At 43.2% G+C, this 25,898-nt stretch overlaps 1 long non-coding RNA gene across 3 annotated transcripts in view; it reads left to right on the forward strand.

Moving 5' to 3' along the window:
- The first annotated feature begins 368 nt into the window (after positions 1 to 368).
- LOC146831593 (uncharacterized) overlaps positions 369 to 25,898 on the forward strand; it is a 44,106-nt gene continuing 18,576 nt past the window's right edge. Inside the window, exons 1-5 of one of the 3 annotated variants that reach the window (XR_014961595.1) lie at positions 369 to 522; positions 7,944 to 8,000; positions 11,458 to 11,493; positions 13,369 to 13,404; positions 15,280 to 15,315. This is a non-coding gene — a long non-coding RNA (uncharacterized LOC146831593). The remainder of the gene's footprint in view (positions 523 to 7,943; positions 8,001 to 11,457; positions 11,494 to 13,368; positions 13,405 to 15,279; positions 15,316 to 25,898) is intronic. The other 2 variants (XR_014961596.1, XR_014961597.1) reach the window with 2 other exon arrangements.

A 25,898-nucleotide genomic window follows, 5' to 3' on the forward strand; every position in this document is an offset into this window, starting at 1 on the left:
TTTTGGTGAGCACCCACCCCACATTCAGCCCCGACTCACTACATTCACAATCATAGAATCTCTCTCTTTCAGTCTCCTGACAGCCCATTACTGTTGTTTACAGAGGGCTGCATCTGTCTCACACAGCATAAATGAACTGTCAACAAGCTGTTTATCAGGATCAAGAGTGTCCTGATCCCATAAACAGAGTGCCAGAGGGGTCCATGAGCAAATACAGTAAAAGTCATCTTCCTGTTTGGCAATGAACCATGCAACAGCTGACTAGTTTTACTACCATATTATGTGGCTTACAGGACAGAGATGATGCTTATGCAAAAATTTCAAACTATTAAACAAACAGATCTGAGGATATAAAAGTGATGTTAACACCTTCGAAGAGCAATCCACGTCCAGAATCTGCCAAACAGATTGAATTAAGGAGACTGCACTAAACCATGGCTCAGAAGGTGCTCTATGGCCTGGCTCTGGCCCTTATTATTGGAGTCATACTTGTGAATTGCGAACCTGCTAAATCTGACGAAGGTAATGTATGATCAATTTATCATCCAACTTGAAAATGATGTTCATTAAGGCAATCCTGTATGCTGATATTTCTGGGGTATAAAATGAACACAAATGTTGTTGAGTTGTAACACAGAATGAGATAATGTGTTCCTTTATTTTGTCCATGCAGCACATGGGTCCTTTCTTAATAGTCGAAAGGTGTTTATTTCGAGGTAGGACACATCTCGAAGGTCCTTGATTCAGTATGTCTTTTAAAGAGGCAGCAAACAAATTATGTTCAGTGGATGTTTTGGCAAACTACAAAAACTATTGAACACTACAATAAATGATGAACTGCTAATAGCTCTGTCATGGTCCAAAACTGAAATCTGTATCAAGACTTTATAAAAGCTTTGTGCAATGTGACATTTGCAGTATGACATTTGGAACAACTTCCAGTTGTCCATTCTTAAAAATGGTTTCAATTGTGCAATTATACATGCCAACCAGAGGTCTGAAATATTGGCTAAAAACATCAAAGTGTAACATTTAAAAAAGCCAGTTGTAGTTATACAGCAGATGCAGCTATCAAGAGTGGTGAAATACAACGTTCAGGACTGGGATCTGGGATCTAAAAGGGCATTTTATTTGCAGGAGTGGAGGTAATGAGGAAACATAAACTATACTATTCACCCTCCCAAACCTTATGAGATGATCAGAGTATGTGTCTATATCTATATGGTACTTAAAGCATGAACCTAGTCGAAAGGCAGCAGGATGCTCCACCCAGTTAAAGGCAAAGATATAATGACCAAGTGATTGGAGAGGAGGTGGGCTCTTGGTGAGGAGGAGGACAATTAGTGGCAAGTGATGAATGGATCTGGCTATATGCCATGACTGCAACTAGATACTGAACACATATCCCTGAGTTGTGTAGATGTATTGCTGATATTTTAGTCATTCATTTTAAATCTCTCTGCGGCAAGGGTTCAGACTGGTCTCCAAAAAAACACCTCCAGTGGAGGCCATGTCCACCAATTTGAGTACAAAACTTATAACATATCACATGAAATGTATCTGCAAATAGATTTCCCTTTCTCTAACTACCCCACTAAACTACCGCTGAAGGCAGAGAATGCCATCTTTAGTCTTCAAAAATGTAATTATTCTTATTTTAAACTGATGAAGTGGTGAAGAGAATGGATATATTGGGAAATAGATGAGGAAAGGGAATGGCACCATCACCCAGTACAAAACAATGTGACTAGGTCCATTCTTTTGCTGCTCTTTTCCAGTAGTCTGCTCCATACGAAATGCAGTAAATTCAACATCTCCAGTCCCCTTAACATGGCGTTAACAAGTGCTACATGTGCGCTCTATCATCTTTAAAGGGTGCTAGCACTCTAGCTCACTGCTGAACTTCTGTGGTGAAGCCATAATAGAGCAGTAGTGTCCTAAGGCCCCTGCTCTGTCAGCTGAAGCGGGAACTGAAGGGCTGCTTTTGGGGTCGGCTGTGCTGATCAGACAGTCTCTAATACCACCAGCACTTGTCAGAACAGGGCAGCCAGCAAGGGTTCACAGGCAGCGGCTACTTAAGGCATAGCATCTTCTTGGGGGTTGTGGTCCACATGTGCATTCCTCACTGAAACCACACTGAGTTTTTCATTTTTCTCAGGGAGGAGAAACAGGGTGGAGTGAATCATACTAGCGCTGCTGCAGTAACATGCTGATGGTGCACCCTGCAGGACCAGCACTTGTCACCACAAACAGCAGCATAGGCTGAGCAAAGGTTGGGAGCATAGGATGATCACAGGGATAGAGAGAAGTCATTTGGGGGCATATGAGCAAGCAGGAGTTAAAAAATTATTGCCGCTATTGCGTCCATTTTTGGACGAAAAGCGGCGATAATTTTATCGCCTGATTAGCAAGGTCACACTATCACGTGAAACCTTGCCTTATCGCCATTTCCCTTAACGCCCATCTTTGCATCTCTAATGAGATGCAAAGTGGGCGTTCCTCCCTAGGATAACAGGAGAAATGTCGCTAAGCGACATTTCTCCTATTATCAAGCCTCACGCAAAGCAGCATAGCGACAAGAAAAGTAGCGATAACCTCTGTTATCGCTACTTTCCTTACGCCTGCTTTGAAACTAACTTAGCCATGATATCCTATGGAAGGTGGATATCATGGCTAAGTATGTGAGGCCCTATCAGCAAGCTATTGCCAGAAGTTGTGTGATTATCGCTGGATTTCCAGCGATAATCGCACATTTGGCAGCTTGCGCTCTGAATTTTATCGCTTTGGAGATAAGCGTTGCTAGTAGCACGCTATCTCCACGATAAAATTCAGAGTTGGCAGGCGATAATTATCTTCACGCTAAGAGCGCTGAGCGATAATTATTGCCGGCCATTGCTGATATGCCCCGCAGTTCTTAAGGATGTCCGAGTCCTGTTCGAAACCCAACACTGAAACTGAGCTCTGTTCTAGTTTTCCCTCTATCTCTTCAGCCATCTTTGCCTATAACATGACAAGAAAACCAGATAAAACTGATTACGTAATTGGCACAACTAAATGTATGGTATTCCATCCCTATATATGTTCTGAAAGAATTGTTATGTATTCTGAAAAACAAGCAGGCAAAGATGATTAATAACTTGTGGATGAGGTGATGAAAGGATGGGTCAGAGGGAGTCATGAGAGCAGCAAATTAAATACTGTTTCATGGATTTCGACTACTCTGCCTTTAGGGACATATATGCAAAGCTTTGCCAATTGACCTTACATCTGGACTAGGTGACTAAATGCTAGAATAATACTACTGAGCCCATAGAAATAACTTTGCTAGTGTACCTCTTCCCTGGCCTGTGACAACTGATGCATATTAGCCAACATTCTCTGCAAATTCCTAACGATATGTAAAGAATGGTGCATTAAGGCTTTTCAACCGGTGCCCGAAGATAGCTTAGCGAGTTTATGTGGGCAATTTTTATTGGCACATAATATTTGCATCAAGCAACAAGGGCATGGGAGGTCTATGAGAGACTGTCTCAAAGTAATGTCAGGCCATGGTTCTCAGGCAGTTCTGTGACAATGTATGCATTGGCAGGTATGGGTTCCTGGTGCACAAGGTTTCACAACTTATACTAAGAAGGAGGGGACGTGGAGTGCTCAGAAGTTAGTATATCTGTGGCAGATATCTTTGCATACATCACTGTGTTGCTTATGAAAAGCCTCTGTATTGGGATGTTCAGCGGACTTAAATTTGGCCCCATTTCAGCAAAATAAATCTGGCAGGAGAACTTTACTAGCTCAAAACAACTTTGTATGTGTTTCAAGAGGGGGTAGTTTTTTGACTGGCTACTCCTTTACAATAGAATATTTTAATTGAAATAAAACCTGTTGTATCAGGTACACCTTTCCCTCAACATATCATAGCTTTTTCTGACAAGTTGATGAAGAGCATTCTACTGTTTGAGACACTTTATCACCATTTTACATTTATATAATATCATTCATATTTGCTCTTAAAATTTTATGAACAAAACCATTTTCATTAAAAGGCAATAAAGCTAATTGTTGCAGATGAACAATTTTGCCATGGTGAATGTGTGTTGACGTTCATATCCCTATAATCAGGGTTGTGCTCCTGACAAATGTTTAAATTATCCCTAAAATCTAATGTTTATCAATCAATCAATCAAAAATCTTTATTCGGATACAAAAAGATCCATAAAAGTAATGTTTATCACTTTGAATGCATTGAAATTTGAGCTACTCAGAAAAAATAATCTTAGGGTTTAATCATCAAAAACATTGTGTCGTGTAGTTCCTATATACACTATACAGGATCTACATGTTTGGATAACATAAACTGTGGGATTGGTGGCAAACTGGTTCCGTGCACCCCCACCGGGTATGTTAGCCTGTCTGCATCAGCTAGCTTACAGTGCCACTAGAATCTCCTCTTATTGGGGAGAGAATAGTTTCTGGCAACCTCAGAACATGCCAACCCTGATCCCTCAGAATTGTGGAAATTATATACTAACGTTCGCTCAGTCACTCGTACTCACTCAGTTGGTCTCAGAGATGCACAGAAAAAAACATACTGGGCATTTTGTCAATAAGAATTTATTGAACAGCTGTTATTCTAGTGTATAATAGATGAGCTGTAAAAACCATTAGACAGCAGCAGAGATATATGATTAGCAGTACTACGAAAGTGATGGGATGGTACAGTTCAACCCTTTTGCAGTAATCACGAAAATATAAAAGTACATAAAATACATGATAAAAAGTGTGTACTCCTACGATGCCTCCCTAACTAGATGTACCTAAATATACCTAGCATCTATGTAGCTGTTATGCCAAGAATCCCTCTAGGATCTAGTCAACTCCATTACCTGAGAATAAGAGAATATGGGACCCCATCCTGGTCTCAAGTTGGACACCCTGTGAGAGATGTTAGACCACTGCAAGCTGGAGTGTCTGCATGCAACAAACCGCAGCTACTCTGGTCAGTGTGTCAGCCGGGAAGTCATGGTCTCCTCTGTCTTTCTAAGCAAGACATGATGTATATATACACATAGGTCTTCCCAGGGGTCCTACCTTGCTGTGTTACTGTCTCGGCCTAAAGAATGACATCGGATCTGAACTTTATACAGAGATATTATACAGGAGATGGTAGTCCTGCTGTGCTTCCAAGAAACCTCATGCATAATGTATGAGATTCGAACTAGGGATAAACCCGCATTCTGAATGCAGTGTCATATCTAGGTAAAATGTCAGTCCCTAAGAACTGGTATATATGTAATGTAGGGAAGAATATAGGTGAAAGGCTGCTATGTTACTTGTGCCTATGTAGGGTACCTATATGGAATATAACTATTGCAGCACAGGTTTGTAAATGGCCACATAAATACTACTAACATCTTACAATAACCTTTGTGTGCAATCTGATTTGTAATAGCAAAATTTAAGACAATCTAATGCAGCTATTCATCATAGGAGAGGGATAGGTCTAGGCTTACCTTTGGACCCTAGAGCTCCATGTCTGGCCAAAAACTACATGGGATTGCCCTAACCCTTGGATAAAATTGTTAATATTGCTTACTTAATGACTGTTGCTCTGTTAAGGTCTATCTCGTCCCACATCTCTATTCACTGTGGATGGGTTCATGCATGCTCATGCCAGAGCAATAGGTTTGCCATCTCCCATGGATTACATTAGATTATTGTGCGATATTAGTCCTTTGACACTGTCATTGGCATTATTGTGTGAATTTAACATCAATCCATATTTCTGACTGGACATGTATGGTACCTTTACTGAAATCCTCTCATGGTGGCAGATGTGCTGAGGAGTGGTGAATATGTAACTCACATAAACAGGGTATGGTACTATAAAGATGGAGAGAGCAGATGGTAAAGGCTACCCGCGTTTGGCTTCAAGTGCTGAGGAATTACTTTAATGGCTACATCTCCCTCTAAATTAGCTTTTTTCTTTACTCATTCGTCTCAACAACTCTTATCTCATATGCTGCGTATATCTTTTTCATTTTCTCTCTGTGTCCATTCTCTAAATCCATACACCCACTTGTGTTTCCTATATTGTCTTACAACCTCTCTATCAATTGCCTTCCATTCATTCACAGATTGTTCATGCCATGTCACATGTGTGATTATATCTTGCAATCCTACCTTTGAGCATGAGGATACTGAGATGATGCCAATCTCTCACTCGCCCCATCCGAAAATTAACTATATACAACAATACAGTCTGCTTTGGCATGTGTAGTTAGGTCTTATTGCATGACTCAATAAGTTCAACCCCACTCTCCGCTTCGATCATTGGCACATCACAATATCGACTTTTATAGTTATCCTTTGGAGACAAAATTCATATTTGGTTCAACCAATATTCTCACCAAGCCTCTGGAATTTCTCCCCACATTGTTAATAGAAGTACTCAATATGCACAATTTGTATTCACAAACTAGCCTTCATATGCTTGATTCAAGAAGATTTGGTCAGAGTCATAGATAACCAAATATCTGCTATTGCATGAGTTGACTACCGCTGTTAATGCAGACATGCTGAATTTCATTATGTGAGTATGGTTGAGTGTTTCTGCCCTCTTCAATGTTCTGTGCAAGTAGAAGAATCGTTTTTTTCACTTTAGTGCTGCTTTTTCCATGTGAATGCCATGTATATGGATGACAAATGGTTTCAAATTAGGAGTGAATATTTGTGAAACTCCAAATCATGTATAGAAAATTCCAATTTTTGATGACCTTGGGATTTGTTTTTGTAAATAATTCACTTTATAAGCACTGTTGTACCAAGAGAGCATGTCAACATCTTTTTTTTACTATTTGTCACCTATGAGTTTAGAAAATCACCCCAATGAGGTTGGGACCTGACTACAGACATAGAAGACAGACCACCCTTTGCAACCTATATATCTTATGTTATGATATTCAATAGCTGCCAGAAATCAAAGTAGGGTCTTTAGTTTCCTGAGAAAATGTAGGCAAAAAATAGCTTGTAGAGCCAGTGGCAAGTAGTTTCTGTGAGACGGTAATGAACTATATGAACAGGAGTGAGATGATAAGCTTTAAGAAGCTGCAATGGATTCTCCCTAAAATATAATGCATGAAGATAATTATATATTGGGGACTCTAGTGAATTATTAAGTGAGGAGTTCTCTGTTTGATATGAATGCTGTGCGTCTATCAGCTTGTAACTGCTATCAAGGCCACTGATCTGGAAATTGTATGCAGGGATGATGTTGGACCTCAACTCTCCTCTAGGATGACTCCCGACCAGGACTACAACTCTAAATTAGCAGGTGTCCCAAAAGGGAAGGGGGGAAGAGAAGAAAGAAAGAAAGGAGAAGTTCCTAGACATCAAGATGTTGTGTAGGGGAACCTCCAGAAAGCCTTCTTCTAATTTGATTGCTGAGGGTCTTCTGTCAGACCGTTGCATGTCTGAGACTGGGACTGTATACCTGTTATCTATTCACAAGAGAGAGAGAGAGACCTTAGTGTTCATGTTACATCAACTCTCCTTATACACAAACAATCATTACGTATCAATATCTGTGTACTTACTGTCTATAAACTTTAACCACTACTTGCGTTTATGACCCTTACTTCAGGATCATCCTGTATACTGGAGTAGAGAACCTCCCTGCTTGAAATCTACTCTGAATCACTGATTTTCTTTCTCAATACTGAGCAGCAGAGGATAAACCAGTTATTTCCTTAAGATAAATTAAAATGCTCCCAAGAGCTAGTCCAAAGTTTTCTATACTTAGGAGTTAAAAATGTTAGTTGAACACAAAGAAAAGAAAAAACGCCAGCTAGCGCACTAACCTTAGTCTTTGTTTAGTTTTCAGTTAGCTCAAATAGGAATCCTTGAAACACATGTTAACCCTGCTCTTTCCCCTTTTACTCTTTCAGGCAGAATAATTCAGTCAGATGAGGAGGCCCACCAATTGAGCAGACACGAAGCATCAGGTAAGGATCTCATGGGACTCAGGCAGAGTATCAGGGTTCCAGGCGGCAGGTCTTTTCGGGAATGCAGATTTCCAAATTAGGGCAGGAAGAAGGAAACACTCTCTTTAAATGGAATGAAGCCGAGCAAGATCTTGTGGTTTGGGCATGGAATGTACACTGTGCTCAAGCCAGATGGTTGCTCCTACCATGTGACACCCGAAATCCCATGAGATTTTGTGTATCACTGATATTTAGGGAGAGTGGGCCTGACAATCAGTATCAATAAAGCCCTAATGCGGGCTTGAACTGACTGGGACAAAAGACAAAAGGCCCCGGGAATAGTGTATGGCAGCCTAAAGGGTCTTTGGAATAAAGGGCCCTGGGGGATGATCTATTGGAGCGCAAAGAATCCTGGGAAATGAAAGTCCCTGGGGGATGGCAATATGAGTGACAGTATGAAATCCCAGGACACAAATCACATAAAAGGGGAGCAAGAGAACGCTGGGCCAGATGTACGACCAACAAAATTGCGACTCTTTTGCGAGTCGTAATTTGCGAGGCGCAATTTGCCATGTACAACAGTGTGTTTAACACTGTTTGCGATTCCCAATGGGGCCGCACATTGCGAGGCTCATTAATATTAATGAGCCTCTTGCAATTTGCAAGCCCATTGGGAATGAGAGGCCCTCCCAGATATGGTGGCCTGCTGGGCTCAGCAGACCACCAAGTCTGGGACTGCTTTTCAATAAAGCAGTTTTTTTTTTAAATGCAGCTCGGAATGCATTTAAAAAAAGAAACATGAAACATTTTTGTTTTATTTTTTAAAGGCAGGTAGTGGTCCCTGAGACCACTGCCTCCCCTTAAAAAAATATTTTTAGAGGCAGTCACAAAGTGGAAGGGCCCCCCTGGGGACCCCTTCCAAATTGCTACTGCATTACCACCCTTTTAAAGAGAAAGGTAATTTGCAAGTGCTTTGCAGACACAATTGCGGTTGCAAAACATTCATACATGGGTTAGAGAGTTGCTGTTTGGAACACCCCCTCCAAATAGCAATTCTCTAAACACTTTTTTTCGAGTCGCAATTCATTTGCGACTTGCAAAATTGGGTTGGTACATCGCCATACCAATTTTAGCATTCACAAACGGGTTGCTAACCCGTTTGCGAATGCTAAAATTGGTCGTACATCTGGCCCCCAGATCCTTGACAGTTCCCTTCTTACTAGGATTGTGGTTCCTGGTTGATTAGGGTGCATACCTCTGTCAATAATATACCTAATTTTTAACACTTGTAATGGGAGAAACAGTTTCTGAATAATGGGTAATGAATCATCTATAAAAATTTGCAAAACCTAGGAAGCTCTGTATTTCCTTAGGGAGTAACCCATGATGTCATCTATGTACGCAATGACACATATATCCAATAAGTCTCTTAGGAACTGGAATGCTGCTAGTACCTTATAGAGGCCGAACGACATTACCATGTATTCAAGGAGGTCGAACTTAAAGTGAACGGCCATCTTCCATTCATCGCCTTCTTTAACTCTGATGAGGTGGTAAGCCTCTCGCTGGTCCAATTTGATGTAAATGGTTGCATTCCACACTTCATCCAACAGAACTAAGTTTAAGGGTAAAGGATAGTGGTTTTTCACCTTGATTTTATTAAGCGCCCTGTAATCAATATTTGTGTGTGCGATTTCCAACTCTCCCACATGGAGGAACGGCCCCAGGAATTATATTGATTCTTTAGTCAAACTCCCTACGGGGAGGTAAATTAATGGGATTGTTTTGTCAAATACATCCTTGAAGTCTTGATATTTTATGGGTAGGTCTGGGATAGTTCCCTGGTCAATAAATGCGCAGGTAAAAGGAGATAAAAGGTCTTGAGCGGTTTTATAGCACACAGATCAACAATGCTGCAAACACAAGCTCACAAAAGTAGAGCCCAATCAATATGAGGGATGTGGGTGTGCAATCAATGCACCACCAAAATTGTCCCAAAGGTGGGAGTGTCTATGAGGTCAAATGTCAGGGTCTTAGTGTGGCTATTTTCACAAACCAAAGACAAAGGTATAGTTTGTTATTGGATTGCTTATGATGAGAGCTCTGAGCCATCAGCTGCTCTCACAAGTTCCAGATTGTCTTTTATTAATTCAAGGGATTTTAGAGAAGTTGCAAGGATGAGATATGAGAAATTGCCAGAAGCTCCTGAATCTAGTGACATGAACGAGACCTTTCGTTATTAAGGTCAAATGATTACTGTGATCAGGATGGTTAGCTGACATGGGATACTTCCCATGGTGCTAGCCAAATATTGAGAGGTCTGTTTCCAAAATACTGCCTATCTTTCTTGTTTTGCGTAATCTTTTGATTGATAACTCCTACTGCACACAGTTTTAGGCTCCGTAAAGCAGTCCCGGGCACAGTGCTCCGCCTTATTGCAATAGAGGCATAGATTTAACTTTTGTCTTTGCTCTTTTTCCCTCACTTGATAAGGGACATCAAACACCTCCTATCTGCATAGGCTCTAAGGTATTTAGTTTGTGATGTAATTTGACCACCTGGTCTATAAACTTGGGGTAATTTTATTTTTGGGGGGGGGGGGAATGTCAGTTTGGGACTACTTTAAAGTGTCCCACAACCCCCTATAGAAGAGAGAAGTCCTTTTTTCCTCCTCCCACTGGATCTCAGCAACCAGTTTTTAGTCAGCAGGCGCCCAGGCCCAGCTCTCTACCTACCTCTGTTGGCCGTCGGACAGCTTCCAGGTAGTGTGTTCTTCCAGATCCCCTCTCCTCTGCTGCATTCTTCTTCTTCTTCCACTTCCTGCTTCTGCACCACTCTCTTCTCAAGCCAATTCCTGTTCTCTTACCCACCCTTTTTACTGCTCCTGCTGTCTTTCTCACCCTCTTTGCTGCTGCTCCCACCCATGTTCCGCCCATTTTTCTTACTCTACACTTCAGTCTTTTCCCTATTGAGTCATTCTCCTACAGAAAACATCTCTTAATCTGATTGCTAAGGGTCTTCGGTCAGAGCATTGCTCGTCTCAGACTGGTGCTGTATGCCAGTTATTGATTCACAGGAGAGAGAAAGACCTTAGTTTTACCCTAAGTGTTCAAGTTCCTGTACATAAACTCTCCTTACACACAAATAATCATTCACTACAAATATCTGTGTACTTACGGTCTATAAGCTTTACCCACTACTAGGGTTTCTGGCCCTTACTTCAGGATCGTCACTGAGTCCCTGTCTCGACATTGAGCAGGAGAGGATAAACTTGTTAGTTCCTTACATTAGAATAACATGGCTTCGAAAAGTTAGTCCCATGTTTTCTATTCTTAGAAACTCTAAATGTTGGTTGAACACGAAGAAAAGAAAAAACATCAGCTAGTGCACTAATCTTAGTCTTTGCTTAATTTTCAGTTAGCTCCATACTGAATGTTAAAAAACATGTTAATGCTGATCTTTCTTTTTTCACTCTCAGGAGGAACTCACCACGGGAGAGCAGACAAGCATCCAGGTAAAGAGCTCGTGGGGACTCCAGGTGGAGTATCAGGCTTCCAGGCTGGAGGTCTTCAGGAGGGAGTGCAGATTTTCAAGCAAGGACGGGAAGAGAGAACCACTCTCTTCAAAAGGAATGAAGCCATTCAGGGCATCGTGGTTGGGGCGCAGGATTTTTACCACGCTCAAGCAAGATGGCCACTGCTACTGCATGATAACTAAATTCTCTACAGATTGTTGGTGCAACTAATTTTTACTAGGGAGAGTGGCCAAGACAATCAGTAGGCACAAAGGGACCTGGGGAATCAATATGGCCTTAATGGTGGCTTGGACCAACAGGGACAAAAGACAAAAGGCCCTGGGGGATAGTGTATGGTAGCATAAAGGGTCTTTGAAATAAAAGGCCCCAGTGAATGATCTATTATAAAACAAAGGGTCCTTTGAAGGAATGGCCCCAGGGATGGCAATATGAACGACAGAACGAAATTCCAGGGCACAAATCACAAAAGAGAGTAAGATAATATAGATTCTTGACTGTCACTCCAAAAAGGAGTGTGCAGACATTGGCAGTTCTGAGCCATCAACTGCTCACACAGGTTCAAGATTGTCTTTTATTTATTCAAGGGATTTTAGGGAAGTTGCAAGGATGAGATATAAGAAATTGCCAGAAGCTCCTGAATCTAGTAACATGAACAAGACCTTTCGTTATTGAGGTCAAATGATTAATGTGACCAGGATGGTTAGCTGACATGGGATACTTCCCATGGTGCTAGCCAAATATTGAGAGGTCTGTTTCCAAAATGCTGCCTATCTTTCTTGTTTTGTGTAATCTGTTGATTGATAACTCCTTCTGCACACAAGTTTTAGGCTCCGTTAAGCAGTCCCGGGCACAGTGCTCAGCCTTATTGCAATAGAGGCATAGATTTAACTTTTGTCTTTGCTCTTTTTCCCTCACTTGATAAGGGACATCAAACACCTCCTATCTGCATAAGCTCTAAGGTATTTAGTTGGTGATTTAATTTGACCACCTGGTCTATAAACTCGGGGTAATTTTTTTGGGGGGGGGTGAAAAGTCAGCTCGGGTCTACTTTAAAGTGTCCCACAACCCCCTATAGAAGAGAGAAGTCCTTTTTTCCTCCGCCCACTGGATCTCAGCAACCAGTTTTTAGTCAGCAGGAGCCCAGGCCCAGCTCTCTAACTACCTCTGTTGGCCCTCGGACAGCTTCCAGGAAGTGTGTTCTTCCACAACCCCTCTTCTCTGCTGCATTCTTCTTCTTCTTCCACTTCCTGCTTCTGCACCACTCTCTTCTCAAGCCTCTTCCTGCTCTCTTACCCACCCTTTTTACTGCTCCTGCTGTCTTCTCACCCTCTTTGCTGCCGCTTCCACCCATTTTCCACCCATTTTTCTTACTCTACACTTCAGTCTTTTCCCTATTGCTTCATTCTCCTACAGAAAACAACATTGCTCGTCTCAGACTGGTGCTGTATATCTGTTATTGATTCAATAGAAAGAGAAAGACCTTAGTTTACCCAAAGTGTTAAAGTTACTGTACATAAACTCTCCTTACACACAAATAATCATTCACTAGAAATGTCTGTGTACTTACGGTCTATAAGCTTTACCCTGGCCCTTACTTCAGGATTGTGACTGAGTCCCTTTCTCAACACTGAACAGGAGAGGATAAACTTATTAGTTCCCTACATTAGATTAAAATGGCTCCAAAAAGTTAGTCCCATGTTTTCCATTCTTAGAAATTCTCAATGTTAGTTGAACGTGAAGAAAAGAAAAAACAACAGCTAGTGCACTAATCTTAGTCGTTGTTTAATTTTTAGTTAGCTCCATACTGAATCTTAAAAAACATGTTAATGCTGATCTTTCTTTTTTCTCTCTCAGGAGGATTTCACCACGGGAGAGCAGACAAGCATCCAGGTAAAGAGCTTGTGGGGACTCCAGGTGGAGTATCAGGCTTCCAGGCTGGAGGTCTTCAGGAGGGAGTGCAGATTTTCAAGCAAGGACGGGAAGAGAGAACCACTCACTTCAAAAGGAATGAAGCCATTCAGGGTATCGTGGTTGGGGCGCAGGATTTTTACCACGCTCAAGCAAGATGGCCACTGCTACTGCATGATAACTAAATTCTCTACAGATTGTTGGTGTAACTAATTTTTACTAGGGAGAGTGGTCAAGACAATCAGTAGGCACAAAGGGACCTGGGGAATCAATATGGCCTTAATGGTGTCTTGGACCAACAGGGACAAAAGACAAAAGGCCCTGGGGGATAGTGTATGGTAGCATAAAGGGTCTTTGAAATAAAAGGCCGCAGTGAATGATCTATTATAAAACAAAGGGTCCTTTGAAGGAATGGCCCCAGGGATGGCAATATGAGCGACAGAACGAAATTCCAGGGCACAAATCACAAAAGAGAGTAAGATAATATAGATCCTTGACTGTCACTCCAAAAAGGAGTGTGCAGACATTGGCAGTTCTGAGCCATCAACTGCTCACACAGGTTCACGATTGTCTTTTATTTATTCAAGGGATTTTAGGGAAGTTGCAAGGATGAGATATAAGAAATTGCCAGAAGCTCCTGAATCTAGTAACATTAAACAAGACCTTTCGTTATTGAGGTCAAATGATTACTGTGACCAGGATGGTTAGCTGACATGGGATACTTCCCATGGTGCTAGCCAAATATTGAGAGGTCTGTTTCCAAAATGCTGCCTATCTTTCTTGTTTTGCGTAATCTGTTGATTGATAACTCCTTCTGCACACAGTTTTAGGCTCCGTTAAGCAGTCCCGGGCACAGTGCTCAGCCTTATTGCAATAGAGGCATAGATTTAACTTTTGTCTTTGCTCTTTTTCCCTCACTTGATAAGGGACATCAAACACCTCCTATCTGCATAAGCTCTAAGGTATTTAGTTGGTGATTTAATTTGACCACCTGGTCTATAAACTCGGGGTAATTTTTTTTGGGGGGGGGGAATATCAGCTTGGGACTACTTTAAAGTGTCCCACAACCCCCTATAGAAGAGAGAAGTCCTTTTTTCCTCCGCCCACTGGATCTCAGCAACCAGTTTTTAGTCAGCAGGAGCCCAGGCCCAGCTCTCTATCTACCTCTGTTGGCCCTCGGACAGCTTCCAGGAAGTGTGTTCTTCCACAACCCCTCTTCTCTGCTGCATTCTTCTTCTTCTTCCACTTCCTGCTTCTGCACCACTCTCTTCTCAAGCCTCTTCCTGCTCACTTACCCACCCTTTTTACTGCTCCTGCTGTCTTCTCACCCTCTTTGCTGCCGCTCCCACCCATTTTCCGCCCATTTTTCTTACTCTACACTTCAGTCTTTTCCCTATTGCTTCATTCTCCTACAGAAAACAACGTTGCTCGTCTCAGACTGGTACTGTATACCTGTTATTGATTCACTAGAAAGAGAAAGACCTTAGTTTACCCAAAGTGTTAAAGTTACTGTACATAAACTCTCCTTACACACAAATAATCATTCACTAGAAATGTCTGTGTACTTACGGTCTATAAGCTTTACCCTGGCCCTTACTTCAGGATTGTGACTGAGTCCCTTTCTCAACACTGAACAGGAGAGGATAAACTTATTAGTTCCCTACATTAGATCAAAATGGCTCCAAAAAGTTAGTCCCATGTTTTCCATTCTTAGAAATTCTCAATGTTAGTTGAACGTGAAGAAAAGAAAAAACATCGGCTAGTGCACTAATCTTAGTCTTTGTTTAGTTGTTAGTTAGCTTCATACTGATTCTAAAAAACATGTTAATGCTGCTCTTTCTATCTTTTCTCTCTCAGGAAAAACTTACTACAGGAGAACACACACACTTACAGGTAAAGAGCTTGTTGGGACTCCAGGTGGAGTATCAGGCTTGCAGGCTGGAGGTCTTCAGGAGGGAGTGCAGATTTTCAAACAAGGACAGGAAGAGAGAACCACTCTACTCAAAAGGAATGAAGCCATTCAGGGCATCGTGGTTTGGGCACAGGATTTTTACCGCGCTCAAGCAAGATGGCCTTTGCTACTACATGATAACCAAAGTCTCTACAGATTGTTGGTGTCACAGATTTTTGCTAGGGAGAGTGGCCAAGACAATCAGTAGGCAAAAAGGGACCTGGGGAATCAATATGGCCTTAATGGGGGCTTGGACCAACAGGGACAAAAGACAAAAGGCCCCGGGGGATAGTGTATGGTAGCATAAAGGGTCTTTGAAATAAAAGGCCCCAGCGAATGATCTATAATATAACAAAGGGTCCTTTCAAGGAATGGCCCCAAGGGATGGCAGTATGAACGACTGAATGAAATTCCAGGGCACAAATCACAAAAGAGGGAGTGAGATAACATAGATCCTTGACTGCCCACTCCAAAAAAGAGTGTGCAGACATTGGCAGCGGATTCCCATGAACGATTGTCTGGCCCATACATTTCCAATCCATCAAATAAAATTAATGACCCTTGGTTCTCTTGTCATACATCATGTGATGGACCTCAAACTTTATGCGATCATCTACTTATATCAGAGGAGAGGGGCCCTCAAGACAAGTTTGAGCCTGATAGGGTAGAACCAAAGGAGCATCAAACAGTGAATGCATTGCCAAATCATCAGACAACTGGAGTTCCATTGCCACTGGGCTGATGACTCTGAGGCTAGACAAAGGATCTGATACCTGGGCTGGAGCTTGCAGAGTCCTTCCATTTTAATATTCATAGTGGAGAACCATACCAAATCTCCTTTGTAATTAGGCTGCTGTTTTTGATGTTTCTTGTTTTGCACCTCCATGTGTTCCTTCGACTCTTGTAACCATTGTTTAATGTGTATTTGGACTTGAGATAAGAGATCATGATTGTCCTGGATAAATGAAATATTGGTCAGGGCTTCCTGGTGGATCTGCAGGTAAAGATTGAGGAAGCTTTCTTATTACATAGTTAAATAGGGAAGTACCAGTGGCACAAGGCTGAGAGTTATAGTATGCAAATTTTAGTAAGGGAGTATCTGTTTCCATTCTGAGGAAGTGGTGGGTAAAAACATTGAATAATCTGTTCCAATTACTTTTTTACTTGCTCTGCCTGCCAATTGGTTTGCGGGTGATAGGCAAACAGAGTTGAGCATCAATGTCCAGTGAGGTGCACTACCTCTGCCAGAATTTAGAAATGTATTGTGTGCTTCTATCAAAAAATATAACAATAGGGAGACCATGAAGCTGTGTGACATGGTGAAGCAAAAGAGAGGACAAATCCTTTGACATGAAGAGTTTCTTTAGAGATACAAAGTGTGCCGTGTTAGAAAACAGGTCTACAGTTACCCTGACCGTAGTTTGTTTGTTGGAATTGGGAAGGACTGTGATAAAATCCACGCTTCTGTTATGTCGTAGGTATAGGGTGCTTGGAGAATATATTAGAATCCTAGTGGCACTGAGTGGGGAGTCTTATTTCGGATGGGTTTTGGACAAGAATGAACATAGTTGTGTATGTCCTTAGGCAGGCCGGGCCACTAGAACCATCTTTTACAATTTGCTATTGTTTTCTAAATACCTGGGTTTCCAGTTAGAAGGATATCAAGACACCAAACTAAAGCTTCCTGAACTTGCTCTGGGGAAGGAGGAAATACGTTACTTTTAATGGTAAAAGAGGCCATCCTGTATTCTACTCACATTATCAGTCAACTATTCTCCCTTGTCAATCTGAAGGGCTCCTGCTTTACTCTTTTGAGAAAGGTTTTATTTTTATAAACTCCCAGAACAGTTTCTGTGGAGATGATATTCTGTGGTGGCATGAAGTCGGTTTCTTGGGTGGTATATCCCAAAGTGACAGGGTATCTGCTTTAGGTTCTTGAGCCCCTGAATGATCTGTTATCATAAAATCAAATTCACTTAAAGCCATTAGCCACCAAGTTTTCCTCAGGTTAAAGCCATGAGAGATTTAAAAGATGTGTGAATGTCATGACAGTATGAGCAGCTCCTAATAAGTAATGTTGCAATTCTTGAAAAACTAACTTGATGATGAGCAACTCTCTCTTAGCAATCATGTATTTTTGGTCTGTGAGTAACAGCTTTTTATATAGGTAAGATAAGGGGTGCATGTGTCCTGTATAACTATCTTGCTGCTGACGAACCTCACTGCCACCTCTACTTGAGAGGCATGTGTTTTGCCGAAAAAAACTCTGCATAGGATCAGGGTGCCTAAGCACCTGGGCTGATGTGATCTTGTCATTAAGCGAGGCGAAGGCTTGGTCAGCTTCCTCGGAGCAGTGAGGAGGTACTTTTTCTTCAAAAGCCTGGTAATGGGTGTAATAAAATTTCAGAAAAATGGGTGATGAATCACCTATAAATATCTGTGAAACTCAAGAAGCTCTGTATTTCCTTCATTTTGGTAGGTGCTCACCAATTCAAGATTGCAGCTACCGTTTTCTTATTCATAGTTAGAGCTTCCTGGGAGAGAAAATAACCCAAAAAATTTACTATGGAGGTGTGGATGGTACAGTTTTCAAATTTATCAAACAGATTGTTTTCACATATACAATGTAGAATGGCCCAACGTGACTTACATGGTCAGTCAGATTCGGGGAGTAAATGAGGATGTCATCTATGTACACAGTGACACATGTGCAGTAAGTCTCTTGGGAGCTCATGAATAAAGAACTGGAATGCCTCAGGGGCCTTACAGGTTCCGTACTGCATTACTAGGTATTCAAAGAGGCTAAATTAAGTTCAGAGGCAGTCTTCTATTCATCGCCTTAAATAACTCTGATGAGCTGGTAAGCCCCTTACAGGTCCAACTTGGTTTAAATGGTTAAGTTCCACACCTGATCAGATAGAACCAGGATCAAGGGTAAAGGGTAGCGATTTTTTACCGTGACTTTGTTAAGGATCCTTGTAACAAATAGTCCTGGGTGATGGCAATATGAGTGACAAAACAAAATCCCAGGACACAACTCACACAAGAAGGAGCGAGAGAAACCAAATTCTTGACAGTCCCCTCCCTCTAAAGATAGATCTACCAGATGGGGTTTGGTGGGATAACTTGTAACCCTGGGCATAAAATCCACTCCGCTCATGAAGTTTGTGGATTTTTGGCAACCCTGCATTCCGCATAGAATGCGGGGTTACCGAAAAACTCCACGCTTCGCAACGGAGCAGAGTTTATTTGTGTTCGCGAGCTGAAAATGCGTTTTCCCACGCTTGAGAGGAATTTACTGGGATGCCTGCGTTCGCCGACGAGATTTCCTATCCGTTCGCGAGTGCCACGGGATTTGGTAGCCGGCCGCACGGTCCCACGAGAGTCTGCGATCGTGAACACATCATTTGGGCAACTCCATCGGGCTTCCGGCGGAAGTTTTGTGAAGATCGCGATACAGAACATGCAGAATTTGCAATCTGGAGAAGAATATCTCTTGAGCAGCATGAAACCTTCTAAAAAATGATGATTTGGATTAAAAAACTCCTCAGATTGACATTTGGCTGTACTTTTTGTGCAAGAAGTACTTTTTCTTTTTTACTTTTTTGTTAAGAGGAAGAAAGTGCCCCAGAGTCTCCAACTTCCAGTTCCTGTCCAACAGGCTCCTCCCAGTGCTTTGTGCATCTTCTGTTCACTTTTCATTTGGATTTGGAGCTGAAAGGATCACTCTTTGTATGTGCTGTATCATATATCATTGGATTTGAGGATTTTGGGATTTGAGATTTCACAAGTAAGTTGGAAAATAGTTTTTGCTTGTTTTATTGGGGCATTGCACCTATATTTTTTTGTATTTTTCATCGTTTTTTTATTTATTTATTGTTGTGGGTGGCCTGTAGTTTCAGTAGGGGCCTAGCTGTTTCTTTGTATGTAATGTTTCTACTAGTTCTCTTTTATAAAGGAAACATGTTGCAAAGTTCACTACATGTTCTCCAACTTTTGCAATCAATTTGCAATATTCTTTTAATTCACTAGCCCGGTAGTCTGCCAATAGGCCTTTCAGCCAGTAGGCCCAGAGCTACTCATGGGTGCATGAAACAACTGTTTCTATGGTGTCTGTTGAATTTAAACCTCATTTATGGCATGTATGGCATTGGATTGAATTACAAAATGTGTTTTTGGGGGGTATTTCACTTTTTTGTGTGTGTTAAATAAATGCCTTTGTTGGATGCGTGTGGTGTGGTTGTTGTATAACTTGCAAACCTTTTTTAGCCCTGTGGATTTTTGTTTTTGCATTGTTGCATTAAAGCTGTGTTGTTTAGCATGCCTCATTTGTCTGGCCATATAGGCCCGCTTGACTTCATTGATTTCCAGGCCTCCTGCTTGTTGTGACTGCGAGTGACCATGTGGCTGGTAGCCATTTTGTGGTGGTAGTTAGTTAGTGTGCTGCTTTTGCTGTAGGCCTGCAAGTCTTTCCTTTGTTCCTCTTGGCTTACTGCTTCTTGTTGTTGTGGCCTGGCCATGTGGCTGGCAGCCATTTTGTGAAGGCAGTCAGTGTGCGTTTGCAATAGGCCTGCATTGTCTGTATTGTATTCCCTTTCTTGTTGTTGTGGTGGCCTGGCCATGTGGCTGCTGGCCATTTTGTGAAGGCAGCTAGTGTGCTTCTGCATTAGTCCTGCAAGCCTTCTTTGTGGTCGCCATGCCTTGTTGTTGATTTGCATGCAATTGTTTCTTCTTTTACCCGGCAAAAAATGCAGCACAGTTCACTACATTTTCTAATCCATTTGCAATATTATTGATTTGAAATGATTCACTATGTGGCCTTGAGTGCATGAAACAACTGTTTCAGTGGTGTCTGTTGAATTTAAACATCATTTAGAGCATGGATGGCATTGGATTGAATTGCAAAATTTGTTTTTTTGGGGGGTATTTCACTTTTTTGGTGTGTGTTAAATAAATGCCTTTGTTGGATGTGTGTGTGCGGTGTGGTTGTTGTGTAGCTTGCAAACAATTTTTGGCCCTATGGATTTTTGTTTTTGCATTGTTGCATTTTAGCTGTATTGTTTAGCATGCCTCCTTTGTCTAGCCATATAGGCCTGCTTGCGTTCATTGTTTTCTATGCCTCCTGCTTGTTGTGAATGTGAGTGACCATGTGGCTGGTGGCCATTTTGTGGTGGCAGTTAGTGTGGTGATTTTGCCATAAGCCTGCATGTCTTTCCTTTCTTCCTCTTGGCTGAATGCTTCCATTCCCATTGCCAGCAGCAGCTCCCTGAATGCTGCATCCCACGTGATGCACAATGCCAAACAGGTTCCATTACATTTGTATTTTTGTTTTTGTTCTTCTTTTTCCCTATCCTTCCTGAGTGTTTACAGTACAGCATGAAAGCCCTTGTTGTCAAAGTCTCACAAATGGCTACACTGTTATTTTTTAAAATAACTGAGTTAATAAAATTTAATAATATTAATGATAACCCTAACAAGTGTGACCACAAACTAAGTTATATATTATATTTGTTAGTTTGTACTAGTAGTAATTGAACCACAACAACAAATGCTACGCTTCACTGATGTTCTTCTGGCTTCTTTGCTTTTAGGTGCACCAAAGTCTGAGGAGGAGGTGTCATCGTCACCCGTTGTTCTGCTAGACAGAAGTCCTGCTGTGCACGACATCACGTGACGAGTGACCACAGACAGACATCTCTTCAACTTGTGCCACTGCGTGCTGCTGACATCTGAAGAAGATGGCCCCAAAGAAAGGTATCAGGTCCCCCAGTACCAAGAATGTTGTAAGTGAGAAGAAGGAACTGCCATTCACCAAGTCTGGTGTGCCGCTCAAGATGTATTTTGGGAAACAAAAAACTGCACCTGCAGCAGCGGTGTCCAGGGAGCAAGCTGGGAGCAACACCCCCGCATCAGTGGACCCATCCCTTAAACCTAGGCCCAAGCCCATGTCTGTCGCAGAGGCAGGCAGTCTAATCACGACAACACCGACGAGCAGTGATGTTGAAATTGACTTATCGTTATCGCAAAGTAGTACCCAATCAATGCAGGAAACTCAGATAAGTGGACAACAACATCTACAACAACAGCCGCAACAACAGCCACAATCACTACCCACAATAGTAGTTTTTCCTCCCAAAGTAGCGGCAGTTTAGGAGATAGAGCTTCCTGCAGAGGAAGAAGAGCAAGACACTCTTTCAGAAGATCCATTGTCTTCCAGATCCCCAGCAAGGAAAAGGAGGGTTAGTCCATCGAGTTCTTCTGCAAGCCCCCCTTCTGATGAACTAAATGCCACTTGGAAGCCACCACCTCAGTCTGAGAGGGAGATATGCCACGAGACAAGGCTAGGGAAAAGGAAGGTTTCAGAAAGCCTTAGAGTTATGGAGGTTGATGTAGAAGAGGAGGATGATGACAAGCCAGTCATCATGGACATTAATCCCGCCCCAGTGGAGACCGGCATTACCCCATCCCAAATTGCTGTGAGGGATGTGGCATGGATACCACCAACACAGATAACACAAACACCACCTGAAGCTGCCATATTTGCATTTGCAAAGGCCCAGCAGTGACCTACATCCAGCACAACCACCTCAGTAGAAGTAGGTACTGCAGAGAGTCAAACTCTACACCCACCTTCCATCCGTCATTGCAAGTGGCACCTCCAGCAGCACCAGAAAGTTCAGTTCCCCAGTTTGGGACTTCTTTTCGGTTAACAATAAGGAGGAGAACTATGCTATATGCTCCATTTGTGGACAAGGTGTTAGTCGGGGTAAGTTTGGTACAAACTATGGTACCGGAGGCCAAACAACCCATCGAAAAAACACCACTTGATCCAATGGGAGGCGCACCTTAGCGGCCACAAAAACTGCACCCATTGCTGTTGGTGGTGATGAAGATGTAGAAGATACGATTGCGGTGGAAGGTGAACAAGAGGGAGACATTTTCTCTGGTACACAAAGTAGCCCTGTCCCCAGCAGGGCAGTGGTACCGGCTGCATCCTCATCAGCCTCAGCAACACCTGAGTGGCACAAGAGTAAGAATCAGGCTGAGACACTAAGGCAAGAGAGAACGGCAACAAAATAACGTACAGCGTTGTGGCTAACATAATCTGGCTTCAAGAAGTCACCTGCATCAGTGGCACCAGAAAAGAAAAAATACAGCCAACCATTCTCACTTGAAACTTTCATGTTTCTTAGAAAGATACGGTCATACAAGATCTGTGACAGAGACAGACATGACAACGATTCTGCATAAAGGTAGGAATATGTTGACTCCTTCTACCTAAGATGGTGTCAGGGTCTACTCAAAATTGAGTGGGACCTTACGGGCTTTAAGAAAGCTGGTAATGTATTCACCCTACCTGTAGGAACCTGGGTTCACCAGGCCCTAAGGGCGGTAACGTGGCGCGAGCCGGTCGGGCAACCAGAGGGCTATGTGTTAAGCAACCATACACCACACGCTTCTCATGGACTAGAGTCACACACAATAAGGGACGCCACACCGTTTAAATTATGCAAATACTTCAAGTTTATCCAAGTATAGCTGGTCAGTTGCAGTTCAGGAAATAACAAGGTAATACATGAATCACAATACCATCGTTCAGTACATGCGACACTCTTGGTGATATCTATGCAGTGCCTAACCTCGATTCTAGCGCTGTGCGCGCTTATGTAAAGTCTTTCCCTGAACAGGCCGTCTAACACAGCGTAATACTTGTAAGGGGGAACATTGGGTTCATCAACATGGCGCCTGTCGAACTGAGCGCTCCTCGTGACCACTGGCCCCTAGTACTGTGAAGCAAGGCATATAAAACACAGCGCTACGCGCAATCAGTTGCATGTGGAAACGTTGGCGTAGAACAGTTATCACAACGCGTTACTCGTAATCAGTTGCATATCATTACCTTCGAGCAGAGCATATAACACAATGCGCTACTCGCATTCCTGGGCATGTAACTACGGTCGAGCAGAGCATATAACACAATGCGCTACTCGCATTCCTGGGCATGTAACTACGGTCGAGCAGAGCATGTTACACAGTGCGCTACTCGCGTTCCTTGTCATGTAATCTACTTCGAGCAGAGCATATAACACAGTGCGCTACTCGCATTCCTTGTCATGTAATCTACTTCGAGCAGAGCATATAACACAGTGCGCTACTCGCATTCCTTGTCTCTCCGGCTGGGGAAGCAGGGTCGGTGGCGTGAAGCGCCACACGAGGGTAATGTCAGTCAGTTCTTTGGGTGGCTTCCAGCGGGGAGGATGACCGGACTTGAGGAGCGGGTCCCTATGCTCCGGTGCAGTTCACAGAGCACCGCGCTCAGTATTACAGAAGGGGGGACACGGACAGGATCCCTCGGCGGGGTCTCTCCGTCGCGCAGGCAGGGGAGGGGACTCCCACGGAGGGGACAACCCGGGCCAAGTGCGGTGTGGTTTCCAGACCAGCAGGGGGCGCACCAGGGGGGATCTCGGCCTCCGGGCTTACCTCCGTCTCGGCGTCAGCAGGCGTCCGTCCTCACGACGTTGGGGGAACTCGGCCCCGACCTTGCGCACCTCCTCACATGGCTGCGACGGCAGCGACGGGGCCCCGGGCTTCACCTGGGCCTCGCGACACAGCAGGGCACTCCTCCAGGCCTCCAGGCCGCGGCGGTGAGCGCGCTGGCTTCGTCGTCGCAGGGGGGGGGGCTCAAATTAAGGATGGGGGTAAAGTGCTCAGCGGAACACGCTGCCGGGGGTCCCAGACCAGGGCAGGGAGCGCGGGGGTCACAGCGCTAGTACCTGGTCGATCCCCGGTGACTTGGCAATCGGCTTAGTATTTTGTTCAATAGGGTAGCTTGAAAACGCAGTCTCAGCTCTGGCATTCAAGGCTTACAGCTCGCTCTTGTCATGCAGTCTCAGTTCTTAAAGTTAGGTTTCAGTTCTCAGTTGACAGATGAAGTCTTTTGGCGCAGATGTATCTGGCGCCCTTAAGGGGTTCTGTTACAGGGGTAGGGATGGAGAGGGCGACTAGGTCCTTCCTAGTCAGGTTGGCAGAGAGTCTCTGGGTCCTCCTACTACTGGGCAAGATCAGTGAGATTCACAGGGCACCTCACTCACTTAAGAGGCAGTACCTAAATCCTGTCACTCTCAGAGGCATAAGTCCCTGGCTAGGCCCTACCGCCTACACTCCTGGTGGATTCTTCCAGCTCTGCTTCACCCCAATGGCCAACTCACCACAAAAGTTTCCCTCCCACTCTTAAGTAGCCCTAGGTCAGGTGACCTCTAGCCAAGGCGGCAAAAGTAAAACCCCACCTCCCTTCTAGAAGGTTCCAGCTTCTTCCAGGAGCTTCCCCACTCTAACTATGGGACAAAAAGGCGGGCTGGTATCGCAACATTGTTGTGGGTCCCAGCCAGCTCCTGGCAGCTAGGGTGCTACTGTGAAAAACGACCACCCTGCAGTAGCAGGGGTCTGTGGCAGCCATCTTGGGAGAAGTAAGCACCTGCACCTTAACACTGCAAAAACTAAAAAAATGAGGGAAAAAGGGCCAAGTCCAACACTACCCATTTGTTATCATCCTCATTGATTGCATTTTCTTGGGAATTGTTATAAAGCACTCGCTTTAAAGTCCATTGTACTGTTCTTCTTCTACATGTGATTTTTGAGGTCCCTTCATACAGGTATGCCTCAAAGAAGGTAAGGCGTAAGAATAATTCTGGGGACAATTCATAATCCTGTTTGCACATCCAAATCCAAATTACATTGTAGAAATTGTATCTAAAGGAATAAAGTAAGATCTTGGGGCCAAATGTGCTCTACATTTTTGTTGTTAGAAAGCCTTCATTTCACAATTATTGCAAAAGCAAAAATGCAAGTTACACAAATAATACACTGCGAGTCTGAAAATACTTTCTAACTCACAAAATTTAATTCGCAACTGATTGAGATTCAGTAGGAAGAAAGGACTTGAAAGAGTTGTCCCCCTCCTTGTATCAAATCACTTTTGTAAGCGATTTAAGTTGTGTAAGCCCTTGAGCAGAATTTCTCAACCTTTTATCTTCTGCACAATTTCTGGATTCCACAATTTGGAATCCAGGGGCAGCCAAGCACTTCTGAACCCAAGGAAATCATCTTTGGTGTCCCACAGGGCTCATCACATAACCTTGTCTTCTTTAACACCCACATGACACCCTTGGCCAACATCATCAGATCCCACGAGCTCAGCATCATCTCATTTGCAGATGATACTAAACTTATCCTCTCCCTCTCCAGGAACCCCACCACCACCAGAAATAGATTCCACAAGTGCATGACAAGCGCCGCCAACTTGATGAGAGAGAGCTGCCTGAAGCTCAACACCGACAAAGCAGAAGTAGTGAACTTCAACAACAACTCCACCCCCTGGATCGCCTCCTGGTGGCCTGCAGAACAAAAACCATCACACTCTCCATCTGTCCATGCCAGAAAATGTGGCATTATCCTCGACAGCAAGCTGACTATGAAAAGCTCAGATCAACGCAGTCTCATCAGCATGCTTCTTCACTTTCCACAT

Source organism: Triturus cristatus, chromosome 5_1 (genome assembly GCF_964204655.1).
Source record: "Triturus cristatus chromosome 5_1, aTriCri1.1, whole genome shotgun sequence".
Taxonomy (NCBI): domain Eukaryota; kingdom Metazoa; phylum Chordata; class Amphibia; order Caudata; family Salamandridae; genus Triturus; species Triturus cristatus.